General features: G+C 33.9%; 1 long non-coding RNA gene across 1 annotated transcript; it reads right to left on the reverse strand.

Annotated features, from left to right (window-relative positions):
- Window positions 1-1680: 1680 nt before the first annotated feature.
- On the reverse strand, window positions 1681-3940 carry LOC110799110 (uncharacterized). Its single transcript, XR_008919070.1, has 2 exons — window positions 3643-3940; window positions 1681-1989 (listed from the first exon to the last, which is right to left on the reverse strand). It is a non-coding gene; the product is annotated as an uncharacterized lncRNA (long non-coding RNA).
- Between the last annotated feature and the right edge of the window lie 4467 nt (window positions 3941-8407).

An 8407-nucleotide genomic window follows, 5' to 3' on the forward strand; every position in this document is an offset into this window, starting at 1 on the left:
GGCCCATTACTCCCTACTACAACATTTTCTGCAAACATTTGTCTCGTATGTGATGAAGTTAGGAATAGATTGACCAGATGAAACGGGTGTAAGTTAAATACTTCAAGACCCACTTTCTTCTATGATTTTGGGTTGTTGGGCTCAGGCTTCTCTGCATTGTTCGACTCTTCATGCTCAAGTAACAACTTGTTTGCGCATGGAAGTCAGGCAAGGGTAATCCAGGATAATTATTTTCATTGAATATGTTGAACTTTTGCTGTTACTTGATCTTTCACCTCCAATTGTTGTCACTTGTTTGCTTTCCCAACTGCAAAGCCTCCTATTGTTTTTGGACTCTGTTCGTGTGAGAAAGGTGTCTAAAGCTAGGGTTGGTCCAGGTCATGACTTAGCTACTACTACTCTTCGGAGGGAACTTTTCTCTAATCGGTTTCAGTCTAGTTTAGCTGATTTGGTTGTCTTGTTTGTAAAAAACAAAACAAAAAAACAAAAAAAAAACAAAAATTAGCTCTTGAGTCCGTTCAAAGAATGGACATTTATATAATTGTTGTTTAACCGTCTTTTGAAATTATAATTTTATTGAGTTCTTGTGGTTTAAGTGGTAAGTATATGATATAAATAGATGAAGGTTTGAAAAAATAATATAAATTAAATGGTAAATCAATATTGAGTTTTAAAGAGGGTAATGGAGTGGAAGAGGTTGAATATATATATGAATTAAATGGTGAATATATTGATGTTGAATGTGCAAGATAAAGTACAAGATGCGTTGAAACTGTAAAATATAACAAACAACAAAATGAAACCTGCAAAAAAAAGTACCTAAATAATCTCTTTTTCTACACGACCTACTTGAACAGGATATGTTCTATAGTATTCGTACGGTTGTACCTCTGTATCCTCGAGTTTTAAAAACAATAATCTCTCTTTCTCTTACTCCCTCTGTATAAAAGCTCAATATATAAGCCTTTTGCAATTAAAGGTTTAAGAAAGTGAATGAAAATGATTATATTGTCCTACTATTGCCTATAATTACAACTACTACAAAAGTTGGTACCCTACATTATTTCTCTCATAAGAACATTACTCACACTTTCTTTTTCATTTCACCCTATTTACTAGGTTCGTTTTTTGTTGTAAATAAATTTTATATTAGTACTTTGAACCACTTGAAAGATATTACAATCATGTTTGTAATATCAATAGTAATATTTCTCTATTTGCAAATAATATAGTATTCAAAATAAGAATATTTTTTTAAAAAATAATTTTGTTTTATTTATTCTATGCTTATTCAAAAAATAAAGAGAAAATATAATTAACCCAAATATTTGTCTAATATTTATAAGAAACAAAGTATGTAATGTCCTTAATGGTCATTTTACATATTAAACAACTAATTTACCAAACACTTTTACACAAACAGCTAATTCAACCAGCTAACCACATAACAACTAACCTCTCCTAACCCTAGTTTTTCAAAATTGGAGTTTTGGGATTGAACCGCTATTGAAATCCGCTTACAACCAAACACGTGAATTAGTGGATTGAAGTGGTGAAACCTCTGATAGTGATCAACCAAAATTCTGATAATCAAACGGGTTTACCCTTACTTATATACTTCACTAGTCTTATATACACGAGATGCGTGCGGGAATATTAAATGAACTAAAAATTGTGCTATTATATATATCACAACAAATTTAGGCAATAAAATTGTTCACAAAGTTCGTCTTAAAAAAAGTATGCATCATATAGATAAAAATTATGCATCATATTGTTCACAATGTTCATTGGATCCATTCCAAAAGATAGCCCATTCCAAAGCAGGACTTTCATACAAAAATGAAATATCTATTACGATCCACAACAGCAAGAAATTGAAGTTGTTTCTTGGCAGTTTCGAGAAGATCAACACTCAGTACTACGTATAGTCTGTGCTTCTGTCCATTCTTTCTCTTGCTCCTTTTCCATGTTTCAACCTATGAAAAACTTCATGTCACACTTCATTAGAAAATGTAACATGACAAAAGTAAACATAAAATTTACAGAAATTTCCCCTTATCAACATTATCCAGTATTAGCTGACGAAAATCACAAATTGAAAATTGTAAAAACTTGTTAATCATTGACTAATTTAAACCACTTACACTAATTTCCCCCAAAAATCCTACAAATTTCTTCCTGAAAAAACACTAATTTCAACAGACTACCTCAAATTAAATCAATTCTAAGTGGCAATTATAAAAATCAAAACGATTGTAATTTATCAAAATTGGATCAAAATATTCAAGAAATCACTAAAAAACCCAATTAACACAAAGGGATAAGAGCTGCATGTAACACCCTAATAATTACTTGCCTTTATAAAACTATTTTCCAACTTAAAATAAAGGAATTATCAAAGTATTACTGCCACCGTGATAACAGCTAAGTAATACCAGAATTGCGCAGCGGAATTAACTAACTTTCAAAACAATAAATAATAGTTAATGGTCTTACTACAAGTTGGAACCAAACAGCTCACCAAAATACTCTAAATCAAAATCCATGAACTACCTTGAAATCGTTATAGTCTAGACTAAATAAAATAAATAGAGTTTAGAATGTAGGGGAAAACAACGCTGTAACGCCCCGACTTTTCAATACCTTAATTTTTGGTAATAAACCGTACTTAGCTCATCATTAGCAGCGGAATTAGGCTTAATTAATCCTGGGACCTGTCGGTATGGGCCCACAAATAAAATAATCCTTAATAACATTCCATAAATAATACCACTTCCCCAAAAATAATTATAAATCCATATTCTTATAACAACCTCAGTAACAGGATTTCCATAATAAATAATTCCTCATCTCGATATCTCCATAATAAATAACCAACTCCAGTAATAACTTTCATTTGAGCAACTTGAGCTCCTTAATCGGACATGTGCATCATCATAAAAATAGAAAACAGGAAAAACACAGGAAAAATCCAAAAATGAGTGGAAAACTCAGTAATACTCCAGCCCGTCAAAACGGTTTTATTTTGAAAATCATTTGGCACATATCAATCATTAGCATTTATTGTTCGGAAATAACTAACTTAATCTCGTTATCTGGAAAACTGTGTCGGCAAGGAATCATTTCCTTTACAGCTCATTGGCAAGTACATGCTTTGGCGGGACTTTTCTTTCATCTTTTCAGGGGGAACTGTTTCCCAAACTTTACCTCTAACTTGCCTCTACCTGTAACTTGCCCATTTACTAGTTTAGTTCACTTTTCCATGCCGACAAAAGCAACATCGTCTTTCTTTAAAATAACTTTATAAATATTATAATTATTTCCGAACAACTTCTTTAACATCATAACATCATGATCATAATCACAAACTATAACATATCATTTACCTCATAAAACACATAATAAACATGTAATCACGTAATAGTCACACATTTCATATACGGGCATATAACTAAAGTGCTGGACATAAAAATTACATAATAGCGTACTTTTAAATACGGGCATAAATATAATTGCTGGACATAATAGTTACACCTTAAAACATTAAACGGGCATATACATAAGTGCTGGACATAAAAATTACATAATAGCGTACTTTTAAATACGGGCATAAATATAATTGCTGGACATAATAGTTACCTCGATCGCTTAAGATTAATCATCTTAATTGGACTCCAGTTATCAACGTCCATGAGCTCCATCACTAATTAAGTAATCCCAAATACATCATATAATAGCTTGATTTTGGCTTTTTGCTCCATGATTAACATAACCATAAGTCCATAACAACCCAAAATTAGATATAATCGTATAAATTACTCACCTAAATTAATAATCAACTTAAACTAAAATGGAGATGCTTACATTATTTTTAAAAGCCCATAATCATAGATACTCCATCATAAGATCAAAGCCCAATTTATATTTGTTCCTTAAACTCGCAATTCGCAAATTTTTGGCTATACCCGGGTACAGCCAGAGCTGGCTGTACCCCATCCAAAACGATGTCGTTTTGTGTTGTTTAAAATGAACATTAATATACTGGTACAAAAATGAACATTTACTATTTCGGAAATGAACATTTATTTATTTCTTTGGAATGAACATTTACTATTTTGGAAATGAACATTTATTTATTTATTTGGAAATAAACTACAAAAATGAACATTTACTATTCCGGAAATGAACATTTATTTATTTATTTGGAATGAACATTTACTATTTTGGAAATGAACATTTATTTATTTATTTGGAAATAAACTACAAAAATGAACATTTACTATTTCGGAAATGAACATTTATTTATTTATTTGGAATTAATGAACATTTACTATTTTGGAAATGAACATTTATTTATTTATTTGGAAATAAACAATATAGGCGCTTGTAAAAACATAAAAGACCAATGAAATGAACAATTTCATTATGAACATTAACCATATATTTATTGTGAACAAACAAATAAACAAGAAAGAACAAATAATTCAACAAAAAAGAACAAACAATATAAAAAAGAACATAAAATTCCAGAAAAAAGAACAAACAATACAACAATTATGAACAATTTTATGATGAATTTTAAAGCCAACATGAAAGAACAAACAATACAACAATAAGTTTGATGAATGAATTTAAAAAACAACAAGAAAGAACAAACAGTACAACAAGAAAGAACAAACAATACAAAAAGAAAGAATAAAAGATTAATGAAGAGTTTAATTATGAACATTAACCATATGATTATTATAAACAAACAAATAAACAAGAAAGAACAAACAATATAAAAAAGAACATAAAATTTCAGAAGAAAGAACAAAAAATACAACAATTATGAAAATTTGATGATGAATTTAAAAAATAACATGAAAGAACAAACAATACAACAAAAAAGAACAAACAACACAATAAGAATGAACAAACAGTACAATATAAAAGAACAAACAGTCGACAAGAATGAACAAACAATATGAGCGCGTCGTTTTTCGGGGGTACAGCCAGAGCTGGCTGTACCCGGGTATAACAGTTAGCAATTGCTCACAATTCATGGTCCACTACCAAACCCCTTTTAAACTTGATTGGGTTATTTTTGAGAAAGAGAATATAAGCAGTAGCATAGTAGATTTGAAGCAGCGAAGAACAAAGAAAAAAAAAGGGAAGCTTGCAATTAGGCGACGCTACACCGTCAAAGGCGACACCAGGACAGAGGAGCTCCGGACCTCCGGTGGCTCACGGTGATTTTTGAGGCGGAAAAAGGAGGCGGCAACAGTAAACCATGGGTTCCCGAAACCGCAGATAAAGAAGGGAGAAAAGCATGAGCGAATCGGGTTTCGGGTTTATAAATTTCTGGTTTAAATGGGTTTTCTTTGTGGGTATTGTTGGGAGAAATTAGAGCTCCAATTGAATGGCCATGGATGCCAATACCCACGAAAAAGAGGAGAATAAATAAGGAAATCTAATCAATCTCTTAATTAATTGAAGATGGATTTTTGAGCTTCAAGATTACAGAATTTTAATGGCTATTTATACTGATTATTGACATGGATGAGTCATGAAAATTGAGAAATAAATTGGACATTTGGCAGTTCAATTGACAAGTTTTTGCCACAGCATAAGAGAGAAAGAAGGAAGAATTGGATTTTGCTTTGCATTTGGACTGAAGAATGAAAAGTGAAGAAGTTTGGTGAGCAAGTTCTACATACGTGTAAGGGAGGAAGAAAGGCAGACAAAGAAAAAGATGGTCTTTGTTCTTCAAGGATAAAAGGTTTTCTTCATAGAATTATCACCCCTTTACAATCCAGCTTTATTAAGGGTAGAGGCATCGAAGATAACGTCATTTTGATAAAGGAGGTGGCTCACTTTTTTCATAAGTGGAGAAAGGGTCAGAATATTTTTGCTTTAAAACTTGATCTTACTAAAGCTTATGATAGTTTAGAGTGGGATTTTATTCGTGACACTTTAGTGTGGTTTAATTTCCCGGATCACTTAATTAGGCTTATTATGTGTTGTATTACTACCCCTTCTATTTCTATTTTGTGGAATGGTGAAATTACTTCTGCTTTCAATCCAACTAGGGGAATTAGACAGGCAGATCCGCTTTCTTCTTACATTTTTGTTATGTGCTTAGACCGTCTTTCAACTTTAATAGAGGAAAAGGTAAGAATTAATGAGTGGAAGCCTTTAAAATTAACCAAGTCTATCTGTATTTCCCATGTTTTTTATGCGGATGATGTCTTCTTATTCGGTAACGCTACCAAAACTAATTTGGATATTGTTTTGAAAACTTTGGAGGATTTTGGCACCCTTTCTGGCCTTCGGCTTAACATTCAAAAATCTTCTTTAATCTTCCCTATGAAAATGAGTCATGTAATCAGGAGTGAACTTTCAGCTGGCCATGGTTTTAGGGTCACTAGTTGCTTTGGCTAATATTTAGGAGTAGACATTAGGCCTAATAAGCTTAAGATCAGTAATTTTTTGGGGTTGTTGGATAGGACAATGGACCGAATAAAAGGGTGGCAAGATAAACTTCTTAACATGGCAGGAAGATGCACTATAGTCAAATTTGTTCTTAATTCGTACCCCCTCTACTCTATGCAGACCTGTATTTTGCCTTGTAGTATTCTTAATATGCTGGAGAAAAGTTGTAGAAGGTTTTTGTGGAATAAGGTGGACAGATCACACTATGTTCCTCGTACTAATTGGGGTGCAGTAACTAATCCTATGAACTTAGGGGGCTTAGGTATTAGAAAACTCAAGGAGTGGAATTTGGTTTTCATGGCAAAATTGGGATGGAAAATGATAAATAATCCAGAAAAATTGTGCGTTTACTCAAGGACAAATATTTGAAAAAATCAAATTTTATGGATTATTTACCATCTTCCACAAATTCCCCAATTTGGAGAGATATTTTGAAGGGCCGTGACATATTGGCAAATGGGCTAATTATAGGAATAGGAAATGGGAAGAGCACTTCTCTCTGGTATCATCATTGGGTTGGAGATGGACCGTTGTATAAGCTTATGACTAGAGACGTCCCGGAATCTAAGGCGCATTGGTTTGTTAGTCATATCATTCGGGATCATAAATGGTATTTGGAGGATATTAAGCACCTAATTTCAGAAGATACTTATAACTTAATTCTTGAAGGAAATAATGCCCTTGGTCCAAGTATGCATTCAATGATAAGTCTAATATATGCGGTTCAGTATTAATTAACAAGTTAATAATCCAGTGAGATCAAGTGAGCTGAATGCCTAGCTAGAGGCCGCTTCAGTTCAAGTGGAATTAATGATATTAATCCACAGCTTACTCTTGACTGAACCCGTAGGGTCACACAAATAGTACGTAAACGGATCAAGTATTTAATGGCATGAAATACTCCATCTATGGATATTCGGAATCGACGGATCTTGGTTTCAGTGGGAGCTGAGATCGTCACAGGCAAGAAATGAATACTCCGGAAACGATGATATTGCCGGAAACGGAAATATGGATCGTATCGGAAATATAAATATTATCCAAGTCGTAGATGTTGCCGGAAACGGAAACATGGTACGTATCGGAAAATATTATTGGAAATGGAAATATTGCCGGAATCGGAAATATTGCCGGAAACGGAAATATTGTCTGAATCGGAAATATTATCGGAATCGGAAAATAATTCCGGAAACGGAAATATTAAATATTTGTTCGAAACGGAAATTAATTCCGGAATCGGAAATGTTAAATATTGTTCGTATCGGAAATGAATTCCGGAATCGGAAAATTAATCGGAAGCGCGTCGTACGAATTAGCATCGGACGAGCTTGCTAGACGAAGGCCCAGCACGAAGCCAGGCCCACGTCCAGCAAGGGAAACGCGCGCCACAACACGCCAGCCCAAGGCTGCGCCAGGCCCACCGCAAGGCAGGCCCAGCGCGCGCCCAAGGCTGCGGCAGTCGTGGGCTGCGATGCTCGGGCTGTGCGCGCGCGCGCATGGCGCCCCTCGTGGGCTGCTGTGCGTGCGTGGGTGTTTGTGTTCACATACGAAACCTAAAACGTACAAGATTCGTTTAATGATTAAATTCCTAATTCTATTTGATAAATTAATTAAATAAGAGTTTTATTATGATTCTAATTTAATTAATTCGTATCCTAATAGGATTCCAATTCTCTTTCCATACCCCTATAAATATGTGGCCTGGGTTCACAATTTATAAAAAAAGTTTTCAAGTATTCAAAGTGAGTTTTGAGAGAAAAATTCAGTCACATTCCTTGCTCAAAAGTGCCGAAATTTTTAGTACCTTAAGGGCGATTCTAGTTGGTCAATCTTAAGGCGGATCCGGACGTGCTGTGGACTATCTACGGAGGGACGACACTTGGAGTCCTAAAGACTTGTTCTTGTTCGGTTCGGGCGCAGCTAGGGAAGG

This window comes from Spinacia oleracea, chromosome 4 (assembly GCF_020520425.1).
Source record: "Spinacia oleracea cultivar Varoflay chromosome 4, BTI_SOV_V1, whole genome shotgun sequence".
Classification (NCBI taxonomy): Eukaryota; Viridiplantae; Streptophyta; class Magnoliopsida; order Caryophyllales; family Amaranthaceae; genus Spinacia; species Spinacia oleracea.